Source organism: Brienomyrus brachyistius, chromosome 8, assembly GCF_023856365.1.
Source record: "Brienomyrus brachyistius isolate T26 chromosome 8, BBRACH_0.4, whole genome shotgun sequence".
Taxonomy (NCBI): Eukaryota; Metazoa; Chordata; class Actinopteri; order Osteoglossiformes; family Mormyridae; genus Brienomyrus; species Brienomyrus brachyistius.
In genome coordinates, this window is record NC_064540.1 from 13,066,757 (window position 1) to 13,082,664 (window position 15,908).

The window sequence follows — 15,908 nt, forward strand, 5'->3', positions numbered from 1 at the left end:
TACTGAATTATTATACTTGCTGTTAAACTTCTGATATTCTTACTCAAGCCACTTTTACATTGTGTTTTTCTGATACTTTATATGCACTTCTATACAATATTTCATGCAGACAATATAAGGCATACTGTATATCAGTTTTGTCTGTTTTAGCCTATAAGCAAACACTGACCTTTTTTTGTAATGTTTTTCTTATTATGCAAGAATGCAATTTGATATTTTATTTAACGTATTACTTGCACCTTACGTCATCAACAAAGATGAAATTTAAGTATCAGATTTTAATGATGGCATAGCATTGTTGCCTTGAATACCTTTTTTACATTTTCTCATTTGGTTTCACACAACAGTCATTTCACACGGTATCCCTTAAAATGTACAACTGTGCAAATAAAAATACATACAGTATCTCACAAAAGTGAGTACACCCCTCACATTTTTGTAAATATTTTATTATATCTTTTCAAGGGACAATGCTAAAGATATGAAACTCTGATAGAATGTAAAGTAATCAGTGTACAGCTTGTACAATGGTGTAAAGTTGATGTCCCCTCAAAATAACTCAACACACAGCCATTAATGTCTGAACTGCTGGCAACAAAAGTGAGTACACCCCTAAATGAAAATGCCCAAATTGTGCCCAATTAGCCCTTTCCCTTCCCGTTGTCATGTCACTCGTTAGTGTTACAAGGTCTCAGGTGTCCTTGGGGAGCAGGTGTGTTAAATTTGGTGTTATCTCTCTCACACTCACATACTGGTCACTAGATATTTGCATCTCATGGCAAAGAATTCTCTGAGGATCTGAAAGAAAGACTTATTGCTCTACACAAAGATGGCCTAGGCTATAAGAAGACTGCTAACACCCTGAAACTTAGCTGCAACACGGTGGCTAAGACCATACAGCGGTTTATAAGGACAGGTTCCACTCAGAACAGGCCCCGCCATGGTAGACCAAAGAAGTTGAGTGCACGTGCTCAGCGTCATGTCCAGAGGTTGGCTTTTGAAAATAGACGTGTGAGTGCTGCCAGCATTGCTGCAGAGGTTGAAGGGATGGGGAGCCAGCCTGTCAGTGCTCAAACCATATGCCACACACTGCATCAAAATGGTCTGCATGGCTGTCGTCCCAGAAGAAAGCCTCTTCTAAAGATGGTGCACAAGAAAGCCCGCAAACAGTTTGCTGAAGACAAGCAGACTAAGGACATGGAATACTGGAACCACATCCTGTGGTCTGATGAGACCAAGATAAACTTATTTGGTTCAGATGGTGTCAAGCGTGTGTGGCGTCGACCAGGTGAGGAGTACAAAAACAGATGTGTCTTGCCTACAGTCAAGCATGGTGGTGGGAGTGTCATCGTTTGGGGCTGCTTTAGTGCTGTCGGCACTGGGGAACTACAGTTCATTGAGGGAACCATGAATGCCAACATGTACTGCGCCATACTGAAGAAGAGCATGATCCCCTGCCTTCAGAAACTGGGCCGTAGAGCAGTATTCCAACATGATAATGACCCCAAACACACTTCCAAGACAACCACTGCCTTGCTGAAGAAACTGAGGGTAAAGGTGTTGGACTGGCCAAGCATGTCTCCAGACCTAAACCCTATTGAGCATCTGTGGGGCATCCTCAAACGGAAGGTGGAGAAGCGCAAGGTGTCTAACATCCACCAGCTTCGTGACGTGATCAAGGAGGAGTGGAAGAGGATTCCCGTGGCAACCTGTGAAGCTCTAGTGAACTCCATGCCCAAGAGAGTTAAGGCAGTGCTGGAAAATAATGGTGGCCACAAAATATTGACACTGGGCACAATTTGGGCATTCTCATTTAGGGGTGTACTCACTTTTGTTGCCAGTAGTTCAGACATTAATGGCTGTGTGTTGAGTTATTTTGAGGGGACTTTTCTCTTTATCAACTTTACACCATTATACAAGCTGTACACTGACCGCTGTTGTCCACCACCGTGTTAGGAGATTACTGCTGTAACTGGCACCAACAACCTTATGACCACAGCTCCACCCTGCTGCTTAGCAATGAACCCACAACTGGAGAGTACATCCTCTGTGAGCTATGCACACAAGGGCTGAGGTCTACAAGAGGTATGCGGGGAAACAGAATGACCATCAACACACGCTGGCCAAAAACAGGACATGGAGGACGGGGTCAGACAGGCGCTGACTCTGACACAAAGTACTGATTGTTGTCAGAGTTTGATTGAAGTTTAGATCTGTAAGGAGGCGGGCAGCAAAAATTCAGAGTCTGGATCATCATGGGAAGAAGATGTTATATAGTCTAGCAGAAGTGGTTCAGGTGCTCTGGTACCTTATGCCAGATGGAAGGGGGTCAAAGACATCATGGGAAGGGTGGGAGGCATCCTCCACAGTGCTGGATACCTGATGGGTGCCCCATGTCATAAACATGTCGTCAGTGGAGGGCAGAGAGGTCTCAGGTGCACTGACTATCCATTATAGGGTCTTGCGGTCAGAAACATTGCAGTTCCCAATCCAGGCAGTGATGCAGCTGGTCAGGACACACTCATTGGTGCCCCTATAGAACATGATGAGGATGGGAGGAGGTAGACTTACCCTCCTTAGCCACCAGAGGAAGTGAAGATGCTGCTGTGCCATGTTAGCATGTAAGGAGGATGTATTTATGGACCAGGGGCCTCATGTATAACGATGTGTGTAGAATTCACACTGAAACATGAGGTACGGACAAAACTAAGAATGTGCGGAAGCAAGAAAAAATCCAGATGCACAAAACTTTGCATAAGCACAGATTGACACACATTCCCTTTATAAATCCCATTGAGCGTGAAATTTTACGCACTTGAACGAGCCCACAGCCACCCCCTGTCCTGCCCATAATTATGTATATTTGCATATGTAAATCTGTATAAATACCCGCAGTGTTTTTCTTAAACAACAATGAATGAACCAAGTGGGAAAGAGAAGTATTTCAGCGAGTGCGAAGTGGAGGTCATGTTAACAGAAATCGAGAAAAGAAAAGTGATATTGGTGGTTTAAGTAGTGGCATCAGCAATGTGCAGTGTCTTTAATGTATGTGTATGTGCATGCTGTTGTAGATAAATATTTGAACAATGTTCAGTAATACTGAATACATCCTTTTCTAAATATTTTAAAATGCTAATAAGCATGTGAACATTAACTAAAATTAGTGACGCTACTAATTTAACTACTTTTTTCAGTAGCTTGTTAGTAGCACAGCTACTTTTAAAATTCTGTAGCTTTTTCTATGCATTCATTCATGCACAGGCTACTGTTCGCACTGCTCACAAAATTATACATTCGTATCTGAGTAACAATAATGAACTAAGAAAATGGTGATATAAAAGTGACTTAAAAAAATGTTATTATACAGTATATTATTCTTGAAGTAAAAAACCTGTACTCACTTATCTTTCTCTAAATTCTGTTTGGCACCACCAAGTATGAAGTAAATTTACCTGAAACGACTTGAATAAAATAATATTTCTTTATTAAAGCAGGGCACAGCCGGAATGCACATCAAAAAAACTAAAGAATATTCCTGTTCCTGTTGAAGTGAAAGCCCAAACATCAGAAGGGCTTGGTTCTTATACATTTCTGTAACTCCACTAAATAATAAATCTTCTACCCCACTGGTTAAAATGAAGAGTGTGATGGCCTCAGTGGTGGTGATTTCACGCACCTCCACATTCCTCTAGGGCCAGGCACAGCCAGTTGGCATCAGTTTCATCCCACCCTTGCTAGCCCTTCACATATTTCTATTTTATCCATTTCATGCAGTTAAGCAAATCGCTAGACTTAGCACGCATATAAGACTACATAATAATATACGCCTGTTTCTCTATTAGATATTTCTAACTGCTTCCCCGTTATCTTCATCTGCAGCATTCAGCAGCCTATGTCCCATTTTCTCAGCATGGCAAAGGAGGCTCCGGTTAACCTCACATACAGGCAGTTTCAGCTTCCAATTTAAGGGTCAGCGCAAGACACACACATACACAGTCTTCTTGCCTAAGACCTAAGACATTGACAACACCAACAGTATACAACCCTCCTGGCCTGGAAGTTCCCTTCCACACCATCCATGTGATAATTGGCTTGGGGTTATACTGTTGTTCCTGCTAAAGGCCGCATTCTTGTTACTTGGCATGTATGGTTCCACCAAATGTCCCTCATGATGAAGAGTTACTATCCGGGGAGGTCCTAGGCTCAGCAAGCCTTAAGTCAGACTAAGCAGTGGTTTATAATGTTTTTCCTGGGTCTAGGATGATCTGATCTACAGATGGAAGTGGCAGAAAGTGGAGAATATGCTGACTATCAAGGGAATACAAGATGAGGTGAATTCCGTTTGTCAGATGACATTACAGAATCGAATTCCATTGGATCTGTTACTGATGTGGAGGATGGTGGTGTGCAGTTGTTGGTAAGGAATGTTGCATGTTTATTCTGGATGCATCACGGTTCGTGGCTGATCTAGAGGATGTAGTACACTCTCAAATGTAGTACACTCTCACTCTCAGATACATTCAACTCCACTGTCAAGGCTACTGCTAACTGCTCCACTAAATTTACTGGTGTGTGCTTAGATGTGATGTTTCCCTCCAACCCCACACCATTGGCTTGTCGTGCAACATTGGCTTCTTACAGGCTGCTTGGACACAAATCATTGGATCAACAGTGCTCCTAGTGACATCACTCTTATAGTATAGTTCACATACTAGGCACACAAAACATATGGTAGTCAGTAGCGTTGCGCGGGTCGGCTTTTTTTAACATCAGATCTTAGAACTATCAAATTTGAATGAACTTAGTAGAACTTAGGTCTTCTTTTAACTTAATTTTGTCTAAAATGAAGTAGAGCAGAGCACACTTAACCGTGATATTTCACCAAACTAGTAGCTTATCCTACAAATTGAAAACTCCAAAATTGAGAAATATACGCCAGCTGCATTTATGGCAGCTGTTTGGAAGCATTGTGGAGAAAGAGGATGCCGGGGTTTAGCCTATTTCGATGTGCTTCCAGCACGTTACCTGCTGAACTGAACACGCCATCACACTTAAAGCAGATACCGTAGTCTGTAACGGTGTCATCAGACGAGACGACTTGTTCAACTTTTTCCCAAACCTTGCTTTTTTGGCCCACTTTGTGCACAACCTTTGCACCGCTCTTTCTGAATTTTTTTCTAAGTTAGCCATGTCTTCATCAGAGGTCTAGGAGAGGTTTTTTTCAGTGTAAACTAAAGCTATGGATAGCTTTATTTCCTTTTATTTCCCTGACTGTGATTGCGTGTGGAACTAGGAGATCCTCGTGGTAATTGGAACACCGTTTACAACACGTTTTGATATCGATAATGAAATGCGTTTTGTAACTTTTTGACCCACTCGCCCACAGTTCTGTCATTACACTCCTGAACCCAAGGCCCTAGATTTTTCCACTCTACTTGAGCCTTCCTCCCATATGTTACATGAGGAACCGTATGTCCTTTTTACCACCTCTGTTGATCAGGGGACACGGACACGGAGGCTGCTGACTTTTTTTCTGAAACAGAAAGCAGTGAGTTTAAAGGTCTCACAAGATTTCTCGTAATCCCTAAACCTTTGGGCCTATTCTCCTCCTCCTTCCCCTCCAAAGAAGCGTGCCATACATTACAATGCAGTCGATCAGGTTGTTCTTGTCCCTACAGAACACGGTCTCTCAAGACAGTGACGTCAACCAGCCACCAGCCAACGAATGTTTCTGATGACAGGTAGAAAAGCAAAGCATCCTTCCCCCACCTAAATCTGAATTTCCAACTTGACCATTAAGACACAGCCAACAGGTTAACAGGAGAGTATGGGGTCATTAGAAAATTGTGATGACATACAGTCAGGGCCATAAATATTTGGAATAGTTTTTCAATTTTAAAGTTCTATACATTAACACAATAGATTTTTAAAGAAACAACTCAGATGCAGTTGAAGTGCAGACTTTCAGCTTTAATCCAGTGAGTAGAACAGAACTGAAATTAATATAACTGCAAATAAAACATTCAATTCTAATACTTAGTTGAAAAGCCTTTGCAGGCAATGACTGCCTGAAGTCTTGAAGTCTTGGACATGACCAGACGCTGGGTTTCCTCCTTTTTAATGCTCTGCTAGGCCTTTGCTGCAGGAGTGAACAAAATCCCGATGCAAGTCCAAAGAACTGCCAAAAAAAGCAAAAAATGGGACGCTTTCATCAGTGTTAAATCCTCGCAGACTAATGAATTATTTTAATTTCATTCAAGTAGAATGGTTCTCTGGTATTTCACCTTGAACATTCCGCGCACTTCGTTAGTTGTAGAACGGGTTCCACGTTGCCTTCTTGATTCCCTCCTGTTTCATTCACAGTCGTCATAATTTGATTTCTTCTTCAGTTTTATACGCGTGAGAGGTCGATCAGCTTCTCATATGATATTTTGTATGATGATGTGGTTGAAAAGACACTTGTGAAGACCAGATGAATATGACTTATAGTATATTTTACTGTTATATATGTTTATATATGTATGTTTACTGTTTTCGTTCTACAGCCTTATACATGATACTAATATATGAAGCCGAGTTGGAGTGCGCCATCTATTGGTATGGAGGATTCACATACACACACCAGAATGCCGTACATCACATCTCCCCTCTTCAGAAAGATTTTTTTTCCAACCCAAGAATTTACTTTGCTCAAAACCCAAAATCCTTTGCTGCTCTTAGTCATTAGAAGAAATATTGCATTTCACATCAACATCGGGCCACCACAACTAGAAAAAAAGACTGAAGTTTGATGTTAACAAGAAAAAAACTGCCATTTCTCCACCCTTAACTTAGGGTGAGTACCTCTGAAGTAGTCAAATCAGCCTGCCATATTGTGACTTTTTGACTGTTTTACGCAAGGCTACATTCGGTGTCATGGTTGCTGTTGTTGGTAATGAAGCAGGAGTCTGCAATGGTGGCTGAGATTCTGTTGATTCTTTTGGACGAATGTCTTCAATCAGAGAATATGGTTGTGGAAACTTATTCTCTCCAGTTTTAAACAGAGGCTACCGATTCCTTCTGTACACGTTTCCATCCAGTATTGGGCCATGAAGGAATGTGGTTTCTCATGACTCTTTATCAGAGTTGTGGGATTGTCAGATGTTTTTGACTCTGACTCTCACCTTTTCCCCAACTGTCAGAGGTGGCAAATCAAAGTAGCATTTTTGTTTCAGCTGCCTGTCCTTTATGCTCTTCCTTTTGTCCTGAGTCTGCGACCCATGAGAAGCTGAGCTAGGGAGAGCTTCACTACATCTGTAGGTGAGTCATGGTATTCCAACAGTGCTATATATAGATCTCTGTTTTTCTTATGCTTTTTTCAGGAGGTTTTTCACTGTTTGTATTTCCCAATCACTCTGTCTATTAGACTGCGGAAATCAATGACTAGACTGTGGGAATTCCTATTTCTTGACAAATTACTTGAATGCATCACATACAAACTGTAGGCCATTGTCTGAAAAGACTTCTTCAGGAATTCCGTATCTTGCAAAGAATGACTTGAGTGCTGTTATGATGTCTGTACTTGTCGTTTGTGTCAGTTTTTGGTATTTCAGGAAATTTTGAGTAGTAGTCCACACATAGTAAGTAATCTCCTTGTTCATAGTGGAAGAGATAAATGCCCATTTCTGGGCCGGTCTGGAATCTTGTGACAGATGTGTGGCTCTCTAGTGTTGATATGTTTAAAGGTGTTGCACACCACACATGTCAGCACTACATTTTCAATCTCTTTACCAATACAGGGCCAAAACAGGACATCCCTTGCTATCTCAATACATTTCACTATTCCAAGATGAACTTAATGAATTCTCACAAGCATTTCAGCTCCCAAAGATTGTGGAACTACAAGACGTTCATTTTTTAAGAGACCATCGGAACATACAGGCTCTTCTCTGAAGGTCCAGTACTTTGGAACTTGTCTTGTATGTGTTGGTCATCAGTCTTTTACTGTTTTTGTGACTAACTGTAGTTCTTCATCTGCTTCTGTTGGAGCTCTAAAGGTGTTCAACTTCGCTTTGGTGATGGGTAAGTATGCTGATAGGGAGAGGACTTGTAACTTATTATCCAGGACTTGTTCTGTTTCTCTCTCAAATAGGCTGTACTCAGCGTTTCTATATATGTAGCTATTTTCCTGGCTTGTATGCAGCATGCGGCTGGTAGGGCTGCAACCTCATGAGCATTTGCTGGAGTCTTGGTGGAACTTTTTGGGGAGGCTTTTTGAACACAGTCTCAAGGGGTCTGTGGTCTGGGTCCACGTTTACAGGCTTTCCGTATATGTATTGATGAAATTTCTCACAGCCATACACAATTGGTAAAAGCTCCTTTTCTATCTGCATACCATTTCTGATAATCTGTCAGGGACCTAGAACAAAATGGCCCAAGTCCTTCTGAGCCTGCATCCACTGAAAACTTCTTCGTATCTTTAATCTTTATTGATGTCAAGTACTTAAGCAAGTACTTGCCAAGCTATGTCACTTACCAGTACCTTCCTTAGCGGTACAGTCACTACTGAGAGGTTTGGCACCAACTTGGACCATGCTGAGAAACCTCATCAGTGCAGCTTTATCGTTAGGCTCAGGCATCTCATGCATTGTCCTAACCTTCTCCTGGACTGGCTTGAGACCATCAGCAGTTAACACATGTCCAACATAACACATTTCTGTCATTCTGACTTTGCACTTTTCTCTGTTTAATTTCAGGTTAATGCTCCCGATTCTGTCTCAATCTCGTGTCATGCTGCTCAACATCTTCACCCCACACTTAGATGTCATCCAGAAAATTTACAACACCGTCCATGTCCTCAAAACAACTTCTGGGGCCTATGATACACCGAAAGGCAGTTTGATTAACCTATACCTTCCAAATGGATTTTTAAAGGTACAGAGCTTGGAGCTCTTTTCATCCAATTGTACCTGCTAGAACCCTTAATTAGCATCAAACACTAAAAAAACTTTTGCATTCGGCATGTCTGACAATCTTTTCAATAGCGTGTAGTGGGTATTGTTCTCTTTTTATTGCTTTATTTAAATTCTGTGGATCAGTGCAGATTCTGATTTTGTTAGGCTGTACCACTGTAACCATACTGTTGACCCAATTAGTCGTTTCCTCCTGTTTCACTATCACAGTTCTGCTTTGACTCATTCTTTCAATGCTACAGGGACATTTTGTGTGTTGCATGGATGACTGGACATACGGCTGGATTTGTTTTGGCTCCATCTTGTGGCTAAAATATGTAACTGGCTTGCAGTCAGACTGATACAGAGGTGAATGTTTGGAAATTCTTTCAAAGCCGCTCACCGACATCACATTAAACTTTGATCGTGTATTAAGTTTCAATGTATGTAGGTGACTATTTATATTCAGGGTTTCCATCCATTTCTTGTTTTCATTTTCACTTATAGTGACTGCATAGAGTTTTAGAACCTTTGATTGCCCTGTTTGCCTGACTTCAATGCTACCCATACACATTTTGTCCCATTCTTTATGCCCCAACTCATGCACTTTCTTCTCCATCATTTTGTAGTTGCCTTTGGCATTTTTTTTACTTTTGATTTGTATATTCGACTGAAATGATTTTGTTGTCCTCACTCAATGTAAGTTTTTGCATATGCCGGACATTTCTTCAGTCATTTTGCCTTTTGCATTTTTTTTACCCTTGATTTGTACATTTGAGTTTCCATTACTAATGATGTTAATGCACTAGGCATGCACAGAATTTTAGGTCTGCTTATCATTGATATTGGAATGATGGTAGAGTCCTTCGAGAGATCAGGAGCAACCCAGCAGTTTAAAGAGAGTTGGAGAAGTCTTTGAAACTCAACACTCGTTGGCACATAATCTTTAATGTCCTTTTACATATTCCATCTGGATCCTTAGCTTTGTTCACTTTCATCCTTTTCAGACCTGCAGAAACCTGCAATGGCCACCCAGGTGAAAGTGTCTCTGGCAGGTCCTTGAATTGGGTTCTGACATCCTGAGTGTCAAAACGATGGGAAAATGTATTCAATTCATGCGGTCTCATCTTCAACATTCTCTGTATGAATAAATTTAAGGCCTACATTAGTGTTTGTCCCCAACATAATTTTGATCCCTCACCAGGCTGAAGACATATCACCACAGTTGCATTTATGTATATTTTTATCAAATCAAAAACACTTTATTTGTCCCCAAGGGGCAATTTGCATGTCTCACTGGTCGCTTGACCTCATTATTAACCCCTCTTCTTTCATCAGATGTTCCACAAAAATACTCTTCTCTTCTTAAAGATAACTTTTAATTCCTTTGTTATCCATGCCCTTTATTAGGGAAAATTATGACTTCCTTGGAAGGAATCTCTTTGTCCATACAATAGTTTTTATATATGATGATATCACATCTACGTGCTGATTAATATCTGAGCCCAGCTCAGAAAGGATATCCCATGTCATACATTCAAAGTAGCCCAAAGGGCCTGAATGTTATTCACTGACAAAACCATCAATGTTTTAATGACAGGCTTCTCTCTTTGAATAACTGGCTGGTATAAGGGGGCAAGCAGAACTGAGTTATGATCAGTGGTACAAAGACCCAGCAGAGGAAAGGAGCTGTAAGCTCTTGGAAGAGAACTGTATCATTTGTCAGGTATCTAAATAAGTGGGGTAGGACAGTCATTGTACTAATAGTATGCAGGTAAAATGCTACCCAATGAACAATAGTTAAACTTGCCTTGTAAAAACTTAGGCACATCAATAGATATTTGTCCATCTTGTTAACCATGTGCAAAATAACTTCAGATGCATTATTAACATTTACGCAGTAGTGGATGTACACTAAAACAAATACAATAATTCTCTTGAAAAATTATTTCTGCACAGTGCCACAGTCAGCTTCTCAATGTCAGCCTCGCATACTTTCTCCCACCTAGCTATAGTCTTGCACCACTTTTGGTTTATAAATAAGCAGACATCACCCCCGTTCTGCTTACCGATCGTGTTGCTGTCTTTGTCAAGTCGGATCATTATGCCAAAGCCTTGAATATGCAGATCTGAATCAGGACAGTTAAGCCATGTCTCCGTGAAGGCCATGATACATGCATACTATACTGCAGCAGATGGTACGCATTAGCCTGTAGTTCATCCAGTTGACTCCACACATTTCCAAGGATAACCAATGACAGGGGTTTTCTTCTTGTGTTGTTTTTAGTTGATATCTCAGACCATCTTTCCTTCCTCGCTTCCTCTTAGTTTGCTTGTTTGTGTTAACTGCACACAGGTTATTTCTCATTGATATCTCAGGTGGTATATCGTAGTTCATACTTACGTCTACATATCTGCTGTATTGCAAAATTAGACTGAACTCACGGTTTAATATCCATGGCCTCGTTCCCTGTTGATAATTATCCCATCCAAACAGTGGGTATGGACAGGTGCACACCATAAATGCAATGAGAAGCAGTTTGAAGACAACATTGACTCCAGTTATACCTAGATCATAGTCTTTCATGTGATTACACAAATAGAATAAACATACAGATGTGGACAAATTTGTTAGTACCCTTATAGCTCATTGAAACAATGGTTAATTTCTCCTGAAAAGTGATTCAGTTAAAAGCAATTGTCTAATGTATACATGCATGCCTTTAGTGTGTGATAGAGTAAACCAATAAAACTGAAAAGAAATGATTTCCATCCATCTTCCTACCTACTTATGCTACTGGGTTGCGGGGGGTCTGGAGCCTATCCCAGAAGCAATGGGCATGAGGCAGGGAACAACCCAGGACTGGAGGGCCAGGCCATCGCAGGGCACATGCCAGTCACTCACACATGTGCACCTATGGGCAATTCAGTAATTTCAATTAGTCTCAGCATGTCTTTGGACCGTGGGGGGGAAACCGGAGTACCCGGAGAAAAACCCACGACGACATGGGGAGAACATGCAAACTCCACACACACGTGACCCAGGTGGAGACTCGAACCCGGGTCCCAGAGGTGTGAGGCAACAGTGCTAACCACTGCACCACCATGCCGCACCAAGAAATGATTTGTTGTTAAATTTAGAAAGATATACTAAAATAGTATGGACAGATTTGTTGATACCCCTAAGGAGACTGTATTATTGCATTATAGTCATGTTTCAAGCTAAGTGTTTAACCTTAATTAGTATCACAGATGCCTTCAAGCTTTTCATCAGCAATTCAGTATATTTAAAGGGAAAGAACATGCTGCTGTGTTGTTCGGTATCATTGTGTCACCACACTGAACATGGACCAGAAAAAGCAAAGGAGAGAGCTCTCTGATGAGCTCAGAAAGAAGATTATAGATAACCATGCTAAAAGTAAAGGCTATAAGACCATCTCCAAGCAGCTTCATGTTCCTGTGACCACAGCAGCCAATATTCTTAAAAAGTATAAGGTTCATGGGATTGTAGCCAAGACCCCTAGAACATGGACGTAAGAGGAAATCAGTAGGATAGTGCAGATGGTAGAAAAAGACCCAAGGAAACCATCCAAAACCACTGAACCTTGAACCAAGGTCAAAGTACATCACCTCCTGATCATACCATCCCTCACATTTTGAATAATTATGAGCTCCATGGAAGAAGACCCAGGAGGGCTCCACAGAAAAACAAGCCAGAGTGGAATTCGCCAAAATGCATGTTGACAAGCCCCAAAGTTTCTGGGAGAATGTCCTTTGGACTGATGAGACAAAACTGGAGCTGTTTGGCCAGTCACACCAGCTCTATGTTTACAGAAGGAAAAATTAAGCTTTAAAAAAAAAAAAAACATCATACCTACTGTGACACATGGAGGGGGCTTGGGTTTGTTTTGGGGCTGCTTTGCTGCATTTGGCATGGGGGACCTTTGTGCAGGACTGTGCAGGACACAATGAAGTCTCAAGACTACCAAGGCATCCTGGAGTGAAACATACTGCCCAGTGTCAGAATGCTCAGCCTCTGGTCACCCAAATCTTAATCCTATTGAACATCTATGGAGAGATCTGAAAACTGCAGTGTGGAGACACCATCCTTCAAACCTGAGACAGCTTGAGCAGTTTGCTCAGGAAGAGTGGGCCAAACTACCTGTTTTCAAATGCAGACGTCTCACTGTGAAGTACAGAGATCGCTTGTTGCTATTGATTGCTTCAAAAGCTGGTGCCACAACATATTAAATTAAGGGTACCATCTTTTTTGTCCGTGGTTTAATTACATAAACAATTCAACTGGATCAATAATCAAAAGCAAAGTCTGATTTGTGTTAAATATGGAATAAACAATAAGGGATGTCATTAAACTTTTGTTAGTTTCAAGCTATTTCAGCGATAGATATGTTTTTTGGGAAAGGGTACCAAGAAATTTATCCACATCTGTATGATGACTGGCACAACATCACAGGAGGATGGTAAGTAAAAGCAAAAGTTTCAAAACATAAAACAATGAATTGTTTGCTCCTGCAAGCCACACGAGCATTGCCCCCTTCACAAGCTCGGGAAACTTCAGTGTCGGACGGTTGAAGCACATCAAAATGAGATCATTCATATTGGTCCCACTGACAGCTCCCTTTAGCCCTGGTGTCCACCACTGGGTTCGAGGATTGCCACTATGACAACTATGACAAGCACCAACAACGGCTACAGCTCCCCAATGCCACCTCAGCAGAGGGGTCCCTGAATATGGCCTATTCAGACTCAATATCCCCTGAGACCCTCAGCATGCAATATAAGTTTTGCCAGAGGTGTTAAAGACCTCACTGACAGGGGCCTCTGCCAGATGCTTCCAGCATACCATGCATGCATCTACCAGGTTTACTTAGCATCTTCCCCTGCCATCGTATCCAACTTACCACTAGGTGGTGATCAGTTGACAGCTGAGCTCCTCTCTTCACTCGGTTGTCCAAAAAATGCAGGCACATCCAATGATACAATTACAAAAGCAGCCTAGGTTACTCTGGTGCCAGGTGCACTTATGGACACCCGTACGTTCTCTCAAATTGGGCAACTCCAGAGTGGAATAAAGTCCAGCCCCTCTTCGGGAGTTTGATTCCAGAGCCAGAGCCCTGCATTGAGGTGAGCCCCACTGTATCTAGTCGGTATCTCTCCACCTCCCACATCAGCTCAGGCTCCTTTCCCACCAGAAAGGCTTATGTTCCATGTGCCTAGAGCCAGTTTTGACAGCCGACGTTCGGTCTGTAAAGGCCGCTGCATTGACTGCCACCTAATCTATTTCGCAGCTGACCCCACGGCTCCCACTGCAGGTGGTGGGCCCACAGGAGGGTGAACCCATGTTATCCCTTCAAGCTATAGCCAGCCAGACCCCATCAGTGGAGGCTTGGCCACCAGGTGATTGCCTTCGTGCTCCAGCTCCACTATGCTCCAGAGCACATAGTGAGAAAATGCACTTTAGAGAATTTAATAAGTGACAGAATGCGCTTACAGGTCATTTACATGTGACACGCCCATATTTTGTTGTTTCGCCACCCAAAGCACCTTAAACTCCAAGTAGTTTAATCCCCCCCATTTAAGTCAGTGGGAGAATACACTTAAGTGAATGTCCTTGGCTAGTATGTGCAGTTAAGGACTGTCAGCATACAGACAAACATGTTGCACTCTTGTGTTCTGCTGATAAAACTTGTCTGCAGTACCCATTCTATAACACCTTAGTGTTTAGTTTAGAGAGAGTATATTTTTGGGTAAAGTATTAGCTTCCAGCACGGAAATGTGGATTTTATGCTGATGAAAGGGATTATTCCGGGATTGTGTTCGAGAAAATGGTCGGTGAAATGTGTTCATGCAAATGAGTAAAAACCAAATATAGCAAATGCATAATAGTGACTCTTTTGAAAATCAATATTTAATATGTTATGTTAAGGTAAAATAAACTGCTACCATTTAGTCCAGTGGTTACAATTGTGTCATCAGCAAACTACTAGTAGCCCACAGCGTTTAGTTCACATAACAAATGGGATCAGTTGATTATATTATTTATACAGTACTGTGTAAAGGTAATAAGCAGAAATATTAAACCGCATGCAAATTGAGTAACACCATAAAGACTAACAAGAATTTCTAACATCCTCCCACACGTCACTAATATCTTGCTGAATGGCAAAAAATGGGCTAACCCCAAAACATGAAGCTTTCAAAGGTCTCAACAGCAAATCAAAATTTGCTTTGTCTTAGACAATGAGCAACTTGTAAAAATAGTCACACATTGTAAACATGCATGTGCAGCTGGCCACTCTTGAGTTGGTTTGGGGGCCCCCAGTTGGCCACAAATAGTCAATTTACTGGGGGAGGGGGCGTCAAGAGATGGACTCCTGGGTAGCTGGGCATTAGGAGTACCTAATAAACTGGTTAGTGAATGCATATATGCATATACACATCACACATATTTCTTTTGTCTTCCTTTCTAGTTAGTATCTAGTTTTACTTTTCTTCCTTTTTCTTCTAAGTTTAGCCTAATATTTTACCATATTACTGTCTTTGCTTACAACAAACTACTTTCAGAAACCCAGAGCATGTCATCCTATTGCAAAATCATAATCCATTATAAAGCTGGAGTTCATTAAAGAGGTATATATTAAAAGCAGAATTATATATTAAAAATGCCTAGAAGAACTAATGGTTTAAAATATTTCTAACAATAATAATAATTGCAGCAATTAATTTGTTCTCTGAATCTCACACAATTATTCCATTAAATTTTGTGACAGAGACAAGTAAATTAAGCCTCTCGGTTCCACAACAAACAAAAACTACCAAGAAAATGTGATGCCACATGCAGGCCCTGGTATGAACATGCATCCTGGGAGATCTGATCACAAGCTGACACTGCTAAATATGTCCATTCACACCTGGCATTAACATGAGCCTTCGCATGTGTCTCGACTGACCGCTAAC